Raw genomic sequence first — 20,794 nt, 5'->3', positions numbered from 1 at the left:
GGGTTTGAGCCTCATGTCAGGCTCTGTGATGTCAGTTCAGAGCCTGGAGCTTGCTTTGGATTCTGTGACTTCCTCTCTCTGCCCCTCCCCTCACGTTCTGTCTGTCTCTCAAAAAATGAATAAATGTTAAAAAAAATTTTTTTAAGTAGTGCCTTAAAGACAAAAGGAAAAAAGGTGAGGTACATAACTGAGGTAAACACAAATACAAACTTTCAGACAACCAACTTGATAGATATTTAAAACCCTAGAAGAGGGTGTTTTATGATCCAGAAATTCCATTTCCCGAATTTTATTCTAAAGAAAAAATTAAGGTGCATGGAAAAAGCTGGATACAATGATGTTCACAACAGCACTGCATACAATCATAGTAAAGTACAAATTTCAAAGAGATCCCTGAATAAAGCACACAACCGATCACACAATACTGTACCACTCTTAAAAACAATGTTTACAAAATTTAGAGGGAAAAAAACAAAAACACTGTTCTCGCTGCTCAGGTCTTTATTTCTATTAAATGCCACTTTCCATTAAAGGGAACCAAGACTCCTCCAAAAAAAGCAGGGAGGGAAGTTATTCCAGCTCTGAGTTATCCTATTCTGCAGAAAGCAAAGAAGGGTACAAAGACTCACCTATCAAAACACAGAGGAAACAAAGGTTCCATTGGCAAATTTCTGACAAGTTGAGTATCAAAAAATATAATGACTACAACTGCCTGACTGATAGGCAGGCAGGCAGGAAGGTACATAAAAAGATATCCTATGACCATAAAGATCCTCTTAAGAAAAAGACAGTGGCGAGGGAATTTCTTTACCATGAAGGTAGAATAGAATTAGAAAATGACCATTTTGCAAACCCCAATGTAGTAACTGATTCAGGCAAAGATTATCAATGGATATTAACACCATTAAGTGAAAGGCTACTGGGGGAACAGGATACTTGTAAGGTGCCAAAGTATAACTTAACAGGTTACCAATTACAAGGGGCCAAGACATACCTTTACAAATTTGAGATCTAATGGGCACCCTCTTAAACAAATAACTAAACTTAGCATCGTTGATAATGAAACACTTAATATTATATGCTTCCCAATATGAAGATGTTTAAAGTACTCTGTATTACCTATTAAGTACTCTTGATGGAAAAAAAAAAAAAAAAAAGCTTTAAATGTTTCTCAAGAGCCTCAGTGTGACTGAGCTGCAGTGTTACTGCAAAAATGTTTAACCAGAGTCTAATGAAGCCTCTATGTAGGAACTCAAAACCTTTTTCAATGCCATCAATCCTTCTGGCAGTCTAGTAAAACCTAAAGACCAACGTTATCCAATAGAAAAACAATGTAAGCCACCTGGTAATATTCAATTTTTTAGTAACAATATTAAAAGACTAAAAAGAGGGGTGCCTGGATGGCTCAGTCAGTTGAGCAGCCGAGTCTTGATTTCAGCTCAAGTCATGATCCCAGGGTTGTGGGATGGAGCCCCGCATCAGGCTCCGTGCTGAATGTGAAGCCTGCTTGGGATTTTCTCTCTCTCTTCTCCTCCCTCTCTCCCTCTGCCCCTCTCCCCCACTCTCGCTCTCTAAAATAAAAAAAAAAAAGGGGGGGGGGCTAAAAAGAAATGTGTGACTATACACAACATATCCAAAAAATATTTCAGCATATATTCAGTATTTTTTAAGTTATATTTTACATAAGTACTAAGTGGCCAAATATGGGATGTGTTTTACAGTCAGGGCACACTTAAAGTCAAACAAGACACACTTCACCTGTTCAAGACCCACCTGTAGCTAGTATTGGATTCTGTATTAGGTAGTTCAACTATAAGGCCCTTTCTTAGAATGTTTTTTCAAATGCCTAAAACACAATTCAAAGGATTACAAAGGAAACATACGTACTGAAATTTGGTTATCAAGATACTTTACAAACAAATGAATGAAACAGTAATATATGTGCTTCTCTAGTAACATTAAATAAAACCTGGCAAGAAGTCTGATGACTACTTCAAAGTAATAATGAACATGCACTTGTTTTCATGGTATCATGTTATAATTACTACAGATATGAAAAGCACTGAGATTCCTACTGGTGATAAAGTTACAGGTTCAAATGAAAAGTAGTTTGTTATCTACATTAATAACAGAAGGAAATGTTAAATTCCTGTTAATAGTGAAAACAAAGACAAAATTTTTCCAATCCAAATGCACTGCAGGTTAAAAAACCCTAATCTATCCTATTTCAAGTTCATAAGAAACAAGTTTCTAGGGGATACAGAAGCATATTAAGCAACACCATAAGAAAACAAATGAATTCAGAATGTAGCATATTTTATAAGATAAAAGGCCCTTAATTCTTCAGAAAGTCAGTACTTGGAGGGAGAAGGTGAGAAGACTATTCTAGACAAATAGATTCAAGAGACATAAGAATCTCATGCAATACATGTATCCTGTCTGGACAACAGTTTGAAACAAACAGCTATTAAGACATTTGTAAGGAAAGTGGTAAATGTTTAACACTTATTAAATATTAGATGTTATTACAGAATTACTCCTCAATTTCACAGGTATGATAATGAAACTGTAGCTCTGTAGAAAACTGACTTTCTAGGAGATGCATGCTACAATATTTAGGGGGTGAAATATAAAGATGTCTGCAACTTTCAAATAGTTCAGCAAAAGTTAAAATATATACATAGAGAGATCAAGGAATTATGAACAGACACTCATAACTATTAAACCTAGGTAGAGGATAGGTGTTTTCAGATTTATTATTTTATTTATTATTATTTTATAAGATATATGTATCTTTGTACACCTGAAATTTCTCATCTAAAAAAATGGGGGAAATGTTACAGAAGTTTATGAGAAAATGTTCAAAATATATATGATTGAAGATGATAAAGAGATTTCAAAACTATGTAATGTATAACTGCAGAAAGGAATAAAAATATCTAGATATATAAACCAAAATATTAACAATGGTGTTATCTCTAAGAGTTGGAGATAATGGGTAGTTTTAACATTCTCTGTGCTTAACTGTATTTTCTGATACTATAAAATTATACAGGCATTTAAAAAAGCTACTTTTATAATAAAAAAAAGCAGGATCTTTATTTTGTAATCTTTACATCTTTATGTAAGGACAATACCATCAAGAGGTATATTTAATCATCACTTAACCACTTTGAACTTCCTTCCTCATTTGTAAAATAAGACAATCATTACCTTCAGAGGATTTTTTGTGAAGATTAAACAGATTATGATCCACTCAATAAAATTAGAATCTGAGAGACCAGGTTAATATGAATAAAGGAGAAGGAAAAGTTCTTCCATACAATAAGAAACTAATAAATGTAGAAGAAATAATGTATTCAGAAAAAAAATCACCATTTACAAACCATCATAATAATAATTGATTCAGGGAAGAATCATCAGAGAATGCTAAACCAAGTGGCTGAAAGTTTTCTAAGAAATTGAATATTTACATAGTCTCATGCTAATTCCCAACAGATTATTTACTGATCACAAAGGGGGAGAGGGACAGAATAACTTTAAAATGGAAAAACCGGGGCGCCTGGGTGGCGCAGTCGGTTAAGCGTCCGACTTCAGCCAGGTCACGATCTCGCGGTCCGTGAGTTCGAGCCCCGCGTCAGGCTCTGGGCTGATGGCTCGGAGCCTGGAACCTGTTTCCGATTCTGTGTCTCCCTCTCTCTCTGCCCCTCCCCCGTTCATGCTCTGTCTCTCTCTGTCTCAAAAATAAATAAAAAACGTTGAAAAAAAAAATTTAAAAAATAAATAAATAAATAAATAAATAAAATGGAAAAACCTGGCAGATACCACCTAACCAAGTGATCAAAATCAACATCTCCAATAGGACAAATTGACAACACATACCTCCTGACAGAATGCACTAAAGAAGGACACATTACTTTGCTATTTCCTTCCTAGCAAAACTAGCCCCAATCTTGTCATGAGGAAACATCAAACTCAAAGTGAGGGATACTCTACAAATTAATTGGCTACAGTCTTCAAAAATGTCATGGTCAGAAAAAAACAAAGATAGACTGAGAAATTCTTCCAGGTTAAAGGCGGCTAAAGAGACATGACAACTAAATGTAGTAACTCTGGAATGAAACTGTACTTGAAGGAAAAAAAAATTGAGACAAATGATAAAATCTGAGTAAGTTCTAAATTAGGTAATAGTGTATCAGTGTCAAATTTTCATATTTTCATCAATTATACTGTAGTTATGTCCTTGTCACATATAATGGGCATGATGTCTACAACTTACTCTCATCTCACTTGGTTCAGAAAAATATAATACACTAAATGTAAGTTACATACATAGAGAGGAATGGAAAGTGGGAGAATGGGAAGAAGGAAGAAAGAAGAAAGAGGAGACACAAGGAAGAGAGAAATGAAGGGAGAAGAGATGGAAACAGAGGGAGGGGTAGGAATAGAGGGGAGAAGGGAGGAGTAGAGAGGAAGGGAAGGGGAAGAAGGTGAGGTAAGAGGAGAGGAGAGAAGTAGGAGAGGATAAGAGAGGAAGACAGAGAGAAGAGGGAGAAGGATCTCTTGAAATGTGGCTACTATGGCTGAGGAATTGATTTAATTTTATTTCATTTTAATTAATTCAAACAACCACTAGTGACTACCTCATCAAACAGCGCAGTTCTAGACTCTATGGAAAGCAACATCAACACCTAAATTCTATACATTAAAATGATGACCAGGACAAGACAGAACTGCACCTGTCTGTGACAAGCCCACTCTTGACAACTTTAATATAAAAATGTTTGTGTCCTCTCCCATAAATGCATGCTTGAGGCACAACAGGTAGACATTTTAGAAATTTTTGAAAACATTAATGCAAGCATCATCTAACATTTCACAGATTTATATAAGCATCAAAACATCCTAGAATCACTGGAGATTGGATGCCAGAAGGAATCTGGATTTGTTTAATCTGGTAACACAGAACGCCAGTTTCCAGGAAATTTGTTTCAATGCAAGTGGGCAAATTTGCTCTACACACTTATGTCAGGCCTACACTTTGGTTTTTAAAGGTTATCTGCCCACAAAACTGATCAGCCCAAGTCAGTAAACCTTAGGAGATGGAGTGCTCTAGATTGCTAAAGGGCTGACAACAGCTAAAGCAAATGTCATCAAATGTCACAGATAAGACATTTCAGAAAGAATGATTTGCCCCGTAGACTCTGCATTCCTGTATCCTAGCATTCCACAGCCACTGCAACAACACAAATGAAACAGAAAACCTTTCAAGGGTAAGGGTAGTACAGGGAAGGTGCCAAGAAGTAAGTTAAGTGAAGCTAGTTTTCAAGTAGACAGGTGGTCACATTTGTGTTTTAATTATTAAACAAGTACAACAATATAACAATTCACTTTCCCAAAGAAATAACAGCCCCATTTTTTTGTTTTTAACGTTATATATATATTTTAATTGTTTAATGTTTATTTATTTTTGAGAGAGAGCAGGGGAGAAGGAGAGAGAAAGGGAGAAACAGAATCCAAAGTAGGCTCCAGGCTCTGAGCTTCTGAGCTGTCAGCAGAGAGCCCAGCGCGGGGCTTGAACTGGTGAACCTCAAGATCATGACATGAGCCAAAGTTGGACACTTAACTGACTGAGTCACCCAGGCACCCCCTCCATTTTTTCTTGAAATAAAAAGTCTTGAAAAGAAGGCACCCAGGGAAGGGCAATTAGTCAAACCCCTACTGGGGAAAGCCACCAGGCCTGAGGACTTGGTAACTTTTGAAAACCAGCAAATCAAGGTCCAAACAGCACAAATGCACTCCTAAAGCTTTAGAATCCACAACTCGGGCCTTCATGAGCAAAAGAGGGGACGAAGATGAGAGCCCTGAGCTGAGAAAGAGGGTCTCAGGCCACCAGGAAGTTGCCAAAGAGAAGGAAGGCTGTTCCAGAGAAACCACAAAGAGGAAGCTGCCCAAGGTAAGCCTGTGAAGTTCAGACCGACCAAGTCAGGACAAAACACACACACACACACACACACACACACACACACACACACACACACACACAAAGGCTTCTCTGACACATGAAAAGAGCTAGCTTTAGCTTAGAGAAAAAACAAGAGTACCCCAAAAATCTGCACACTCGTTAGTAATAAAAACATTCTCAAAAAAAAAAAAAAAAAGTCCTCTTGGTCTTTTCTGTTTCTAATTTTGATACTTTGGGATACAAAATAATTCCACTTTCTTCTTAACTTGAAAAAAAGGTAGAGTATAAGCACAATAATAAATTGCAAAAGATACCTGACCTCTCCAGGAGACCACCAGTAGAAGCCAGGAGAGGTAAATCCAGGCACTCTTTATCACGCAGATGTAGGGTTGGCAGATCATACGAATTTTTTCAAAAGACCCAGAGATGCACATATTTATGTGAAGTCTCACTAGTGTCAGCAACTCACTCAAAAATATTTTGCCACAGTGTGAGACAAACATGTCTTAGTAGTATGCTTGCTCTGTTGGTCCAGACTTTGCAAACAGTGAACAAGATTCTCCCCTGAAGTCCCTTCCAGTTCTATATTCCAGAACTCCACTTTCTATTAAGTAATGTCTCTGAGGAGGTCTCCAACCTCCCAATAAAAATTCACCAGACTCTGGCTGCTAAAAGTGTTAACGTAAAGGACTCAATCACTCACTCACGTTGAAAAACTTGAAATATACTGACACTTGAAAATTGAGAATCCAGGGGTGCCTGGGTGGCTCAGTCGGTTAAGCGGCCGACTTCGGCTCAGGTCACGATCTCGCGGTCCGTGGGTTCGAGCCCCGCGTCAGGCTCTGTGTTGACAGCTCAGAGCCTGGAGCCTGTTTCAGATTCTGTGTCCCCCTCTCTCTGACCCTCCCCCGTTCATGCTCTGTCTCTCTCTGTCTCAAAAATAAATAAACGTTAAAAAAAAATTAAAAAAAGAAAAAAAAGAAAATTGAGAATCCATTCAGGGTGTTTTCAAGTCTTTCAATAACCATGATGGAAGCAGAGTGCCTTGTGCAGCACCTTTAATCAAAGACCCTGCCAAAAGTGATGCCGAACATTATTAAACTATACTACAGAGCCAAGTTATGCTTCTGGTGACCCCAACCCAAAAAGGATTTCAGAAAGTACAAGTAGAGCATTTAAATCTAATGAGACTATGTTCTCTGGAAAGAACATGGCTTCTGGTACTAGCTTTGTCACTAACTTACTCTCTGACTTGGGCAAGTCCAGTTACCTTACTGGCTCCTCAGTTTTCTCACCTATAAAATAAAGGGGGTTGAATCCCAGGCTCCAAGTCCTTCCAGCACTGAAATTCTAGTATTTGTTTCATTTGCATTCTCTCAACAGCTTGTGAATTATTTTATTAAATGTAATTAATTTTTCCCAAGTTTAACCTATGGCTTTCCTAGCTATATTTTAAGTTTAAGGATGATAACTATGCTTATGCTTCTTTATATCTCCTAAGTTGCTGGCAAGCTGCTTTATGCAGAGCAGACACAGTATTAGTTGAAATGAATTTATGCAAACTGATTTTAAAATATTTACAAGCCTACCAAGACAAAGCTCCTGCCTTAATCTTTGTCATATCTTCTGCTTCTCTACAACTAATGGTATTATTTAGAGTAGCTAAACAAATAACTTTTAAACTGTTGGCAGTTTCTAGTTTTCCAATTAGCTTACAGAGCACTCCTTCACAAGATCTATTACAAAACCTACTAGAGCTAGCCAACCTTAATGAATTACAGCAACTTTAGGTTTTTCCAGGAGGGATCATGCTTAGTGGAACTAAATAAAAAGTTAAACTGTAGTTATTCAGTCTTCATTACCTTATAAATAGCAATCCTGGCTATTACACAAAAGTTCACTATAAATTCAGAAAGGGGTAGAGATGTAGGCGTATGACTAGCAATCTTTACGATAGAAAGAGGAATGGAGAAGCAATAAGCAGAAAATAAAAGGATAGTTCCATCAGAACCAAGGAGGCTGATTGTTGGCAAACTGCCTCATTGGTGAGAAGAGCTTACATACCTTCTCTAAATACATTAAATGTTCATTTACAACAGAATGGCCACATCATTCTTAAAACCTGTCCAATCCAAGGCTTTAGAATATCCTTACCATGCTACTCCATGCCATTTTTTTTTTTACCAGCAAGGTTAAGTTGATGCAATGTTAGGATGATTCATTTAAATGCAAATCAGGAAATTTTAAAATTAAAAGTACCCACAGTAATGGTTAACTGTCACATTGCACAAGATATAGGATTGTGGATTCCTCAATGCAGTAACAGGGAAGCCAAGTTGCATCTGCATTAAACAGAGTTAACACGATGTTGGAATCTCAACTCTCCAATCTTCCAGTAACTGTCAAAAAAAAAAAAAAAACACAAAAAACCCTACAAGGTAACCCTTATAATTAAGACTCACTCTGACATATGCCAATTTTACTAAATTCCCTCCCACCAAGCCTGTCACTTTCTTCTAAAATGTAAACAGGTTGGGAATAGAGGCAGAAGGAAGAAGAAGGGATAAGAAAATAAAAGGTATGAAAACACAGGGGTGCCTTAGTGGCTCAGTGGGTTAAGCATCCCAAGTCTTGGTTTCAGCTAAGTAAATAAACTTTATTAAATAAATAAATAAATAAATAAATAAATAAATAAATAAAATAAACAAATAACTGCCTGGCTCAGTCAGTTAAGCAAGCAACTCTTGATTTCAGCTCAGGTCAAGATTTCATGGTGAGTTCAAGCCCCTCAAGGGGCTCTGCACTGCTGATGGTGCAGAGCCTGCTTTGGGATCCTCTCTCTCTCTCTGCCTCTCCCCTGCTCACTTTGTCTCTCTCTCATAAATGAATAAATTAATGACTAAATAGCTAAATAAATAAATAAATAAGAGCCAAAACATCATCAGAGTAAAAAGTCTCCCAGGGTGCCTGGGTGGCTCAGTCGGTGGGACATCCAACTTCAGCTCAGGTCATGATCTCATGGTCTGTGAGGTCAAGCCCCAGGTGGGGGGCTCTGTGCTGACAGCTCAGAGGCTAGAGTCTGCTTCGGATTCTGTGTGTGTGTGTGTCTCTCTCTCTGCCCCTCACCTGCGTGCATGCTCACTCGCTCTCTCAAAAATAAAAGTTAAAAAAAAATTTTTTTTAATTAAAAAAAAAAAGAGTAAAAAGTCTCCCATCTACTGCATTACATTAAACAATGACTTCTATGTGATCATCATACCCAAATACATTTTATATCAGGCACTTATATGGCACATAGTAGAAGCTGTCCCTTTCCTTTCAGGTATACAAATCTATGAGAAAAAGGACACTTGGCTAGATATTTATTAATTTTTAACGATTGTGATGATAATGATTATTTTATAAAAATTATAATTATTTTTGTAATAAAACTTTTAATCACTTATTATGTTCCTTTTCTTGTTTTCTTGAGAGCACCAAAAACAGTAAGGAAACACAAGAACAGCTGAATGAAAACACTGTCATTCCACAATCATCAGGAGACACAATGATTAGCAAAAGCACTAAGCAAAGGACAAAAGGTAAAACTAAAGAAACAATATTCAGTCAACCATTCAGCAACTCCAACAGCACATATTTGAGTGCTTTCTCCATGTATGCACTATTCCTAACAGCATGGTACAAAACCAAAAAACCCTGCCTTCATGAAACAACAGTATAGTAATAGGATAAATAAGTAAACTAGACTATATTAGCGTTAGGAAGAAAATTAACCAGGACAATGGTAATGGAATTAGATGGGATCCTTCAAGGACCTTTCTATCTTGATAACTTTTTAAATTAAATTTGAAAGTCAAGGGAAGAGTCAAGCAAGTAAGTTTCTGGGGGAAAAGCGTTCAGGCTGAGGTAACAAAGTACATCTCCCGGGACTTAGAGAAAGAGAAGGCCTATGTGTCTGGAACACACAACAAGAAAACACATAAGATCAAGGGAAGGAAAAAACAAAAAGCTCCAAAGCTGCTGAAGTGAGTGTTTATACAGTATGAACTGAATATCTCTATTCCTGTATTCACCTTCTACCCCATATGGCTGAGACCATGAACAACAGAAGAGTGTTCCTCAGAAAGCTGCACTAAGTCACTGTAACAGACAACTGATTATAGACGCACAGGAAGTCCCTGTTTCCATAAGAAACTGGAATGACTCTGGTCAAAAAAGCAAGTAAGATGAAACCAGCATCTGGACTCACACAAAAGAAATGAGAGACAAAAGGGAAAAGAGGTTTTTGTTTTAGAACAATGAGACTAAAAGGCAGAGAAATTTTTCACACAGCTGAGGAGAAGCCCACAGGAAGAGGACTGTACTCTTGGAGAGCCAGGAGAAAAGATGCCTGAACTTGGAATGAGTCTAGGAAGTTACCCAGACTGAAAGTGAAAATAAGAATTGTCTCTAATACTGGTGAAACTAATTTTGTCATTAGTGATAATCTATTTTGCCATTCACTGACCATCTACCACATCCTAGGATCCTGCTACATGCAAGGGACAAAAAGACTAATTAGAAATCCCTCTTAGGGGCACCTGGATGGCTCAGTTGGTTAAGCTTCTGACTTTGGTTCAGGTCATGATCTCAGGGTTTTCGAGTTTGGGCCCCATGTTCAGCTCTGTGCTGCTAGCTCAGAGCCTTGAGCCTGCTTCAAATTCTGTCTCCCTCTCTCTCTGCCCCTCCCCTGCTCACGTTCCATGTGTCTCCCTCTCTCTCAAAAATAAATAAACATTAAAAAAAAAAAACAATTAAAAAGGGGTACCTGGGTGGCTCAGTCGGTTAAGTGGCCAACTCAGCTCAGGTCATGATCTCAAGGTTTGTGAGTCTGAGCCCCACATCAGGCTCTCTGCTGTCAGCACAGAACCCGCTTCGGATCCTATGTCTTCCTTTCTCTCTGCCCCTCCCCTGCTTGTTCTCTCTCCCTCTCAAAAATAAATAAACATTAAAATTTTTTTTTTCTTAAAGAATTCCCTATCAGATCATCACAGCAATTAATTATTAAGTACTGTGAGGACCAGGGGCAGGCCTCCTCCAAATGGGCCGCTTTGGCATGAACATTTTGAATTAAAAGCAATCAAAACCCAGCAGATTCAGTAAAAGCTCTCTACCTCCCCCTCAACTGCCTGCTTGTATTAGGAAGACAGCTATTAACAAATTATCTTTACCTAAGAAAATTATCTACTAATAGGGCAACCTTTGTTTTCCAAATGTCTCCTTTCACCTTCCTTCTAATGGTCTTTCTCTCCTTCATATCCTTAGGCCCCTATCTTTCTCCTTAGCTCATATAAGCATTTTGTTGCCTGTCTGGAATTTCCATGTTTGCTTAGATTCCCCTTGCATACACTTTTTTTTTTTTATTATTTTATTTTTAAGTAATCTCTACACCCAACATGGGGCTTGAACTCACAAACCCGGTATCAAGAGTTGCATGGTCTTCCAACTGAGCCACCCAGGTGCCCCACCTTACGTGCATTATTAAATTCGATTTTCTCCTATTAATCACTCTAATGTCTATTTGGTTCTTAGTCCAGCTAGAAGGATCTTAAGGGTAAAGGAAATTCTTCCTCCCCAACAGTACAAAAGGAAATAGGTATCTTTACAAGGGAGAAATCTGGCAGATGCTAATTAATCACGTGTTTAAACTTGGCATCACCACCAGAACAATGTGACAATTGTTGTGATGCCCTCAGAAAGATACATCATCATATACATAGTACTGCCAAAAATTAAAACAATCAGACCAATCCAAACCGTAGAGCATCTACAAAACGGGCCTAAACTCTTCCAAAGTGCCAATTTGACGAGGGAGACAGAAATACTTTACAGAGACATGACAACTAAATGCACTATGTGATCTTTTATTGATTCCTGCATTAAAAAAAAAAAAAAAAAAACTATAAAAAACATCACTGGGACAACGGTTTGAATTTAATAGGACTATGGACTATACCATGAGATCAGTAAGTACTTCTGGGAATCTTACTAAAAGGCAAATTGTGATTTAGTAGGTCTAGGGTAGGATGTAAGAGTCTGCATTTCTCCCAAGTTCCTAAGTTCCCAGGGAGAACCAACAAGATTTTTGGACCTCTCTTTAAATGGAATTATGTTACTATATCAATGTAAAATTTCTCCTGTGACATAGAATTTCTCATGTGATACTGTAGTTAGGTAAAGGCAGTGTCTTATTCTTAGGAATTATATGCTGAAGAATTTAAGGGTGAAGTTCCCTGGTATCAACAGTTCACTATCAAATGCCTCAAAAAAAGCTTATATAAAGCAACTGAGCAAACATGAAAAATGTTAACAACTGGTGAATCTAAGTGAATTGATGAATCAAGTGCTCACTCTATTACTTTCAACTTTTCTATACATTTGAAGATTTTCAAAAAAAAAAAAAAAAAGTGGGGGAAAGAGCTCAGTCTAGACAGGAAAACAGTTACAATACAACAGAAAATAGTTATAATACATCAGTATACAAGAGGAATATCCAGGAGGGAGTCCCCAAAAGGTCAGGGAGTCCTCACTGAGGATCTCTTGAAGGAGAGGAGGGGAAGGATACTGTTTCAGGCTATAAGAGGAGACAATGGCAACAAAGAACCTTGATGACTTCCAAGAACAAACATGAGTGAAAAATAGAAGATAAATATTTAAATGACAAAAAATAAGGTTTGAAGATAAGCAAAGAAATCAAAGGCATTAGAGGTTTGGTCTTTATCTTTCCCAATTTAAAAATACTTTGGGCCCTGGGCACCTGGCTGGCTCAGTCAGAAGAGCACGTTGATTCTTGATCTCAGGGTTTTGAGTTCAAGCCCCACACTGGGTGTAGAGATTACTTAAACATATTTAAAATATATATTTTTTAATTATATATATTTAATATATACACATATATATTTTTTAAATACACTGGACCCATTCTATTCTTATAGTTTATAATACTACTTAAGAAACCCTAAAACCAACCCCTCTACCCATCCACCCTCCAAAAAACAAAGCAGCAAACTCCACCTTTTCACAGCTACCACAGTGAATGTCAGAAGTGGCCAGAGCAGCATTTCCCCAATCTAAAGGACTTTTCCCAACAAGCAACTGAAGAGCTAAGTTATTCAAACTCCATAGGCCATAAGCCAAGCTTTTTCCTCCAAATCTTCTCCCTCTTTGGCTTTCTCCATTTCTGCTGACCAAAGATGCACCCAACCAGCTACCCTAGAAGGAGACTCTAGGCCTCTCATCCTCTTCCCTACCCCTCCTCTGTACATCAGTAAATACCTGACTCTACTAACCCTTCCTATCTCTGGGCTCTGGCCTACATTCTGGTTTAAAATATCTAGAAGTCTTCTCATTTCCAATCATTATCCAGACAGCCTAATTTATCATTATCATAGAATCCACTCCTCAAAGGCTAAGGGACTACTTCCCCACCACAAACAGGGTGAAACCCAAACTCCTGTCTACAAACCTGACTGCAACTAGCCTAACAGACTAGTCACCTACATCCACTCCATGAAATTCTTCTCCAATGCACATTCATGTCTTCAGGCCTTTATAAAAGCCCTTTCCTCTGCCCAAAGCATCTTTCCAGACTTTTCCATCTTCCTTCAAGACTCACACAAATATCCTCTGCTCCCACAGAAAGAGCTGTTGCCTCTTTTCTGGGTTCCCCCAGCACTTCACAAGTATCTCTATTATAGTACTTGCCACACAGCACTGTCAGTGCATTTGTCTCCCAGGAAACTGGGAACTCCCCTTTGAACACAGGGACCATGGCTTTTTTGAGCATGATAACTTTCACCTAGTAACAATCTATAAATGATTAATACCAGCCTTGACTGTTTTAGGTTTCATTTAGCAACATTAGCACTTGTGGAAAGAAATAAGAAATGTCTCTTCTTACAGATTAGCAAAAGTAAGTATAGACTGATATAGCAAGACTAATAATCCCATTAGTTTGTAAACTTCTTGAGGTTAGCAAAGGTGACTTACACATTCTTAACATCTCCCAGCATGTGCTTTGAAAGGCAGACTTATTGTATTTAATTGAACCCTTCCCACTGAAGTAGAGATAAAGCAAACTAAATGCTGCCTCTGACCCTGACTCAATAAAGATACCTAGAAAACATTATGTCTTTCACTGGTCTTAATGACCCCAAAGAAGCTTAAATTTCTCTCAAGTATTGCCATTTCCCTGGTTTTCCCTCCTCCTCCCAAGAGATCAAGCTCACATTTCACTTAGCCACTTCTCTGCAAAATGACAGGTTTCTAAAGATACACTTCAAAGTCAGACTACAGCTTTTCTAAGAATATGATGACCCTTAGGTCCAAGGAAGCAAGAAAATGATAAAAGATGACTGTAAGAAACCTTTACCAATTCAGAGATCCCCACAAACAGAAAACCCCATGAACACTGACTTACCCTTTCAGCTTCTGCCTTATTCACTGCACTATCATTTTTCACAAACCATGATTAAGAGTCTAGATTAATATTGAAATATTTAACATAATGAAATATTCATCATACCATGAGAGAATAGTTAACAATGCATCTTTGCTTGCAAAGAAAAGCATGTATCAGAGCTGCACAGGGTAAACAGACTATTAGCAAAGGCTCCTATCCTTCATGTCACTTGAAATGGGCCACACTGAATGCATTTCCTGAGTTATGATAGCACTTTCAGTTTTCAGAACAGTCTGCAGTTATACCTGGTTAATAAACCAGTAGAGGATTATGTAACCTAATAATTAAACAGGCTTCCAATTCACATCTTCAATTCATGTCAAATATTAACAAAAACAAAACAAAACAAAAATGATACAATAAAACATTTTGAAAATGTAAATGATGGTCCACTTATTTATGACAATATTTAATAATGAAATCTCAGAATAAGAAAATGAGGGAAATCCACAGCTCAATACAATTAAATGCAATAGCCAAAATTAAGCAATCCAGGATAGAACTAGTCTTTAAATCAGCAATTAAGGAATAAGACCAGTTATTTAACACTGAGATTAAACTGGATCAAATTATTCATTACAGGGGCACCTGGGTGGCTCAGTCAGTAAATGGAGGAGCGTGCTTGGGATTCTCTTTCCTCTCTCTGCTCCTCCCCTGCTTGCATGCACCCACACACGCTGTCTCAAAATAAATATTTTTTAAAAATAATAATAAATTATTCATTACAATATTTTAAGGCAAATGATAGTTTGTTTCTTCTCTAAAGCCCTGGAAGTCTCTTTTAAAAAAACTTTACAGCTTAAAATTATAACAACTTCCACAGTGTAATTCCTGCTCTTCTACTATAATTGGAACATGGGACAGACGACAAAAATTTTTAAGTATATTTACTTTATTTTTGAGACAGAGTGAGAGTGCAAGGGGGAGGGGGAGGGACAGAGAGAAAGAAAGACAGAGATAAAGAGGCAGAGAGAATTCCAAGCAGGCTCTGCTCTGTCAGCATGGAGCCTGACTTGGGGCTGTATTCCAAGTACCATGAGATCATGACCTGAACCCAAATCAAGAGTCCAATGCTTAACCCAGTGAGCCACCCAGGCGCCCCCAGCTGACAACAAATTTTAAAACCCAGGGCACCTGGGCAGCTCAGCCGGTTAAGCATCTTTTTTTTTTTTTTTTTAAATTTTTCCAAGTTTATTTATTTATTTTAGAGAGAGAGAGAGAGAGAACAAGCACGAGTAGGGTAGAGGCGGAGAGAAGGAGAGAAAATTCCAAGTGGGCTCTGCACTTGTCAGCAAAGACACAGGGCTCAAACCCACGAAGAACCATGAGATCATGATCTGGGCCAAGATCAAGAGTCAGACTCTTAACCAACTGAGCCACCCAGGCGCACCAAGCATCCAACTCTGGATCCTGGCTCAGGTCATGATCTCAGTTTGTGACAGCACATCAGGCTCTGTGCTGACAGAGCCTGTTTGGTATTCCACCTCTCCCTCTCTGCCCTTCCCCTGCTTGTGAGCCCGCTCTCTCTCTCTTCTTCCTCTCAAAATACATAAATAAACATTAAAAAAACAAATTCAAATTAAAAAAAAATGTTTTTAAAGCAAATCACACTATTCATGTAATACTTGTTCCAAATGACCAATCTATATTACAAACATTTAAAATAACACTCAAGGGGCGCCTGGGTGGCTCAGTCAGTTCAGCAGCCGACTGCTGCTCAGGTCATGATTTCACAGCACGTGAGTTCGAGCCCCAGGTCAGGCTCTGTGCTGACGGCTTGGAGCCTGGAGTCTGCTTCGGATTGTGTCTCCCTCTCTCTCTGCCCCTAACCAACTCGCATTCTGTCTCTGTCTCTCTCAAAAATAAATAAACATTAAGAAAAAAATTTTTTTTAAGGAACACTCAAAGTTGCCTTTCAAATCATATTTACATTATATGCATTACTCCAAACTTGAGCCACTGAAAAAGCACAAATTAAATCACTATCAAAAACTGGGGTTGATAGATGACAGTCCATCAACAAGTAAACAGAAATCATGTTAATTTCAAGCTCCATTAGAAATGGGGCTAGGGGCACACATAGAGAAGTTTGATAGCTATGAAAAAAACTAAAGAAGAAAATAATGAACATTTAGCAGCTCCAACAGAGAAAGAGCAATGTTGAAGTTTTATTTTGAAGCATGGTTATTTCTGCACATTTTGAACTTTCAATAACACATAAATTTAGTATAGTGCTCTTGCAAGTGAGCAAACAGCATGAGACAGGGCAAGTCAAGCCAGACTGTCCACTTCCCCACACTGTTCAGCACGTTCAAGCCAGCCCACCATGTGAGGGGCTGAGCTGATCAACACACTGTACAAACACCCTTAAGGTCTGGAAGCTAGCACACTCACAATCTGGGCAAATTTTAGGAACTGTTGTTCCATGAAGTGCTCACAGATGCCTGATGTATTTAACTTTTTTTCTTAAAAGAAAATAGAAGGTACTAATATGACTTAAATCCTCCAGGGGCACCTGGAGCATCTGACTCATGAGTTTCTGACTCATAATTTCGGCTCAGGTCATGATCTCTCACAGTTCCTGAGATTGAGCATGTCAAGTCCTGTCTCTGCACTGACAGAATTGTGGGGAGCCTGCTTGGGATTCTCTCTCTCCCTCACTCTCTGTCCCTCCCCCACTCATACTCACACACATGCTCTCTCTTTCTCTCAAAGTTAGTAAACATTAAAAAAAAAAAAAAAAAAAGACTTAAATCTGCTAACATGGACATTATAATGAAAATCCCTTGAATACTTTTACTTTTTTTTTTTTAATGTTTATTTATTTTTGAGACAGAGAGAGACAGAGCATGAACGGGGGAGGGTCAGAGAGAGAGGGAGACACAGAATCGGAAACAGGCTCCAGGCTCTGAGCTGTCAGCAGAGAGCCCGACGCAGGGCTCGAACTCACGGACCGTGAGATCATGACCTGAGCCGAAGTTGGACGCTTAACCGACTAAGCCACCCAGGCGCCCCAGAATACTTTTACTTTTAATGGTGTGGCTTCACAGTCACTCATGAGGAAAAAATGATTTGGGCTGAGGAAGTAATCAAACTTGAAAAAAACCTATTTTTACCTATTGTATCACTTTTCATATGCACTAAAATTCACTCTGTTATACTATTCCTTGAGTTTTAACAAATTCAAACAATTGTGTAATCACTTCAACAATCAAAACACAGGAAAGTTAAATGGATTCATTTGATTTTCACAACAGCATATACATACAACTAAACCACAGAATAATACAAAATATTGTTAGCTTCAAGAGCTATTTTGACATCAGCTTAACACAAAGCTACAGTAATCAAAACAGTGTGGTACTGGCATAAAGACAGACATATAGACCAACAGAACAGAACAGACAGTCCAGAAAGAAATGACATTTACAGTCAAATTTGACATTTACTGTCAAATGATTTTTGACAAAGGTGTCAAAATCAGTCAATGAGGAAAAGACAGTCTTTTCAACAAATGGTCTTGAGTAAACTTGCGTAACCACCTGCAAATGAATGATGTTGAACCATTACCTAACATCATAAAGAAAAATAAACTCAAAATGAATCAAAGACCTAAATGTAGGAGCTAAAACCATAAAACTTACAAGAAAACACAGGTAAAAGTTTCATGACACTGGATTTGGCAATGACTTCCTGTATATGGCACCAAAGACACAGGTAACAAAAGAAAAAAATAGATAAATTGAACTTCATCAAAATGAAAACTTTTGTGTATCAACGGATACTATTACCAGAATCAAAAGGCAACCCAGAGAATGGAAGAAAGTATTTTCAAGTCATATGTGATAAGGGATTAATACTCAGAAAATAGAGAAAACTCCTAAAACTAAAAACCAAACAACAACCCAATGATGTGCAAAGGATTTGAATAGACATTTCTCCAGAGATATAGGGATGTCTAAAAAACACATGAAAGATATTCAACATCACCAATCATTAGGAAACGCAAATCAAAACTACAATGAGGGCGTGTGGGTCGCTTGGTTAAGCATCCGACCTCGGCTCAAGTCATGATCTCACAGTTTGTTAAGTTCGAGCCCTGCTTCAGGCTCTGTGCTGACAGCTCAGAGCCTGGAGCCTGGTTTGGATTCTGTGTCTCCCTCTCTCTCTGCCCCTCCCTTGCTGATGTTCTGTCTCTCAAAAATAAATAAACGTTAAAAAATTAAAAAAAAAAAACAAACTACAATGTAATACCACCTCAAATACATTAGGATGGCTACCATAAAAAAAAAGAAAAAAAGAAAATATCAAGTATTGACAAAGATATAGAGAAATTAGAGCCCTTGGGCACTGCTGGTAGGAATGTAAAGTGGTAAGTTTGACAGTTCCTCAAAAAATTAAAAATAAATGTACCCTATAATCCAGCAATTCCACTTCTGGGTATATCCAAAAGTGAAAGCAGGGTCTCCAAGAGATATTTGTACATTCATGTTCATAGCAGCATTCACAGTAGCTAAAATATGGAAGTAATCATTCATCAAGAAATGAATGAATAAGCATAATGTGGTGTGTGTATATATACATACATATGATAAAACATTATTCAGCCTTAAAAAGGAAGGAAATTTTCATATGCTACCACATGAATGAATCTTGAGGATATTATGTTAATAAGTAAAACAAGACATACAGACATAGTATATGTTAATAAGTGAATTAGTTAATAAGTAAATAGTTAATAAGTAAAACAAGACATAAAGACAAATGCTACATGATTCTTTTATGAAGTACCAAGAGCAGTCAAAGAGACAAAGTAGAATAGTGGCTGCCAGAAACTGGAGTAAGAAAGAAATGGGGAGTTCATAATGTTGTTTAATAAAAATGGGGAGTTGTTTTACTTTTACAAGATAAAAAGATTTCTAGAAATGTATGGTGGTAAGGTTGCACTGCAACATAAATGTAATTAATATCACAGAACTGTAGGCTTAAAACAAGTAAGAGTAAATTTTAGGGACAAATGGGTGGCTCAGTCAGTTAAGCATCCCAACTCTTGATTTTAGCTCAGGGTTCTGAGATTGAGTCCTGCATGGGGCTCCCCACTTGGCATGGAGCCTGCTTGAGATTTTGTCTCTCCCTTGGCCCTCCCCCACGCTCGCTCTCTTACACACACGTGCACACAATCTCTCTTTATCTCTCTAAAAAAACACAAAAGGGCACCTGGGTGGCTCAATCCGTTGAGCGACCAACTCTTGATTTCAGCTCAGGTCACAAATGAGCCCACATCAGTCTCTCTCTCCCCTGTCAGCACACAGCCTGCCTGGGATTCTCACTCTCAAAATAAATATTTAAACTATATCATTAATCAATGGTAGCAAATTTTATTGAATTTTTTAATGTTTACTTTTGAGAGAGAGTGAGAGCCAGGGGAGGGGTAGAGAGAGAGGAAGAAGACACAAAATCCGAAGCAAGCTCCAGGCTCTGAGCTGTCAGCACAGAGCCCAACACAGGGCTCTAACTCACTGCGACATCAAGACCTGAGCCAAGGTCAGATGCTTAATCGACTGAGCCAACCAGGCACCCCATTGATAGTACATTTTATGTTTATTTCGCCACAATAAAAATTTTAAGGGAAAAAAAAAGGAAATTCTGACACATGCTACAACATGAATGAACCTTAAAAACATTGTATCAATAAGTGAAATAAGCCAGACACAAAAGGACAAATATTGTATGGTTCCACTTATATGAAGTACCTAAAATAGGCAAATTCATAAAGACAGTAAGTAGAAGAGAGGTTATCAGAGGCTGGGTAGAGGGGAGGATGGGAAGTCACTGTCAAATACATACAAAGTTTCTGTTTCGGATGACAAAAAAAGTTCCAAAAATAGATAGTGATGATGGTTGCACAACATCATAAATGTATTTAAGGCCACTGAAGTGTACACTTAACAACTATTAAAATGGGAAGTTTTATCTTATGTATGTTTAACTATAATTTAAAAAATACTTTAAGAGTAGGAAACCTTTTCCAAGTTAACCTCAAGAAATAATCAAAGATGGGGAGAAGATTGAGCTACACTAACACGGCTCTACAAGCAAACTAAATGTCTAATAGGGCTGATCAAAAAGAACCTACAAAATGGAATAGTCGGCGATCATTAATATGCTATATCAGTACTGTGCAATTAATCATATATCATCAGTTCTAAAGCATACATATTTCACATTTTTAAGCCTCTAACATCTGGATGGGTCTTACAATTGATGTTATTGTCTAGTATATTTGGTGGTGTTTCCTTTTTCAAAGGGATACATAAAATAAAGGTTAA

The 20,794-nt window shown here is 37.8% G+C and overlaps 1 protein-coding gene across 3 annotated transcripts in view; it reads right to left on the bottom strand.

Annotated features, from left to right (window-relative positions):
- CTNNA1 (catenin alpha 1) overlaps positions 1-20,794 on the bottom strand; it is a 178,477-nt gene that overhangs the window by 148,721 nt on the left and 8,962 nt on the right. The gene's annotated exons all lie outside the window — the stretch shown is intronic.

Source organism: Panthera leo, chromosome A1 (assembly GCF_018350215.1).
Source record: "Panthera leo isolate Ple1 chromosome A1, P.leo_Ple1_pat1.1, whole genome shotgun sequence".
Classification (NCBI taxonomy): Eukaryota; Metazoa; Chordata; class Mammalia; order Carnivora; family Felidae; genus Panthera; species Panthera leo.
The sequence above is the reverse complement of the archived record's forward strand: the minus strand, read 5'-3'. Positions and strand labels throughout refer to the sequence as shown.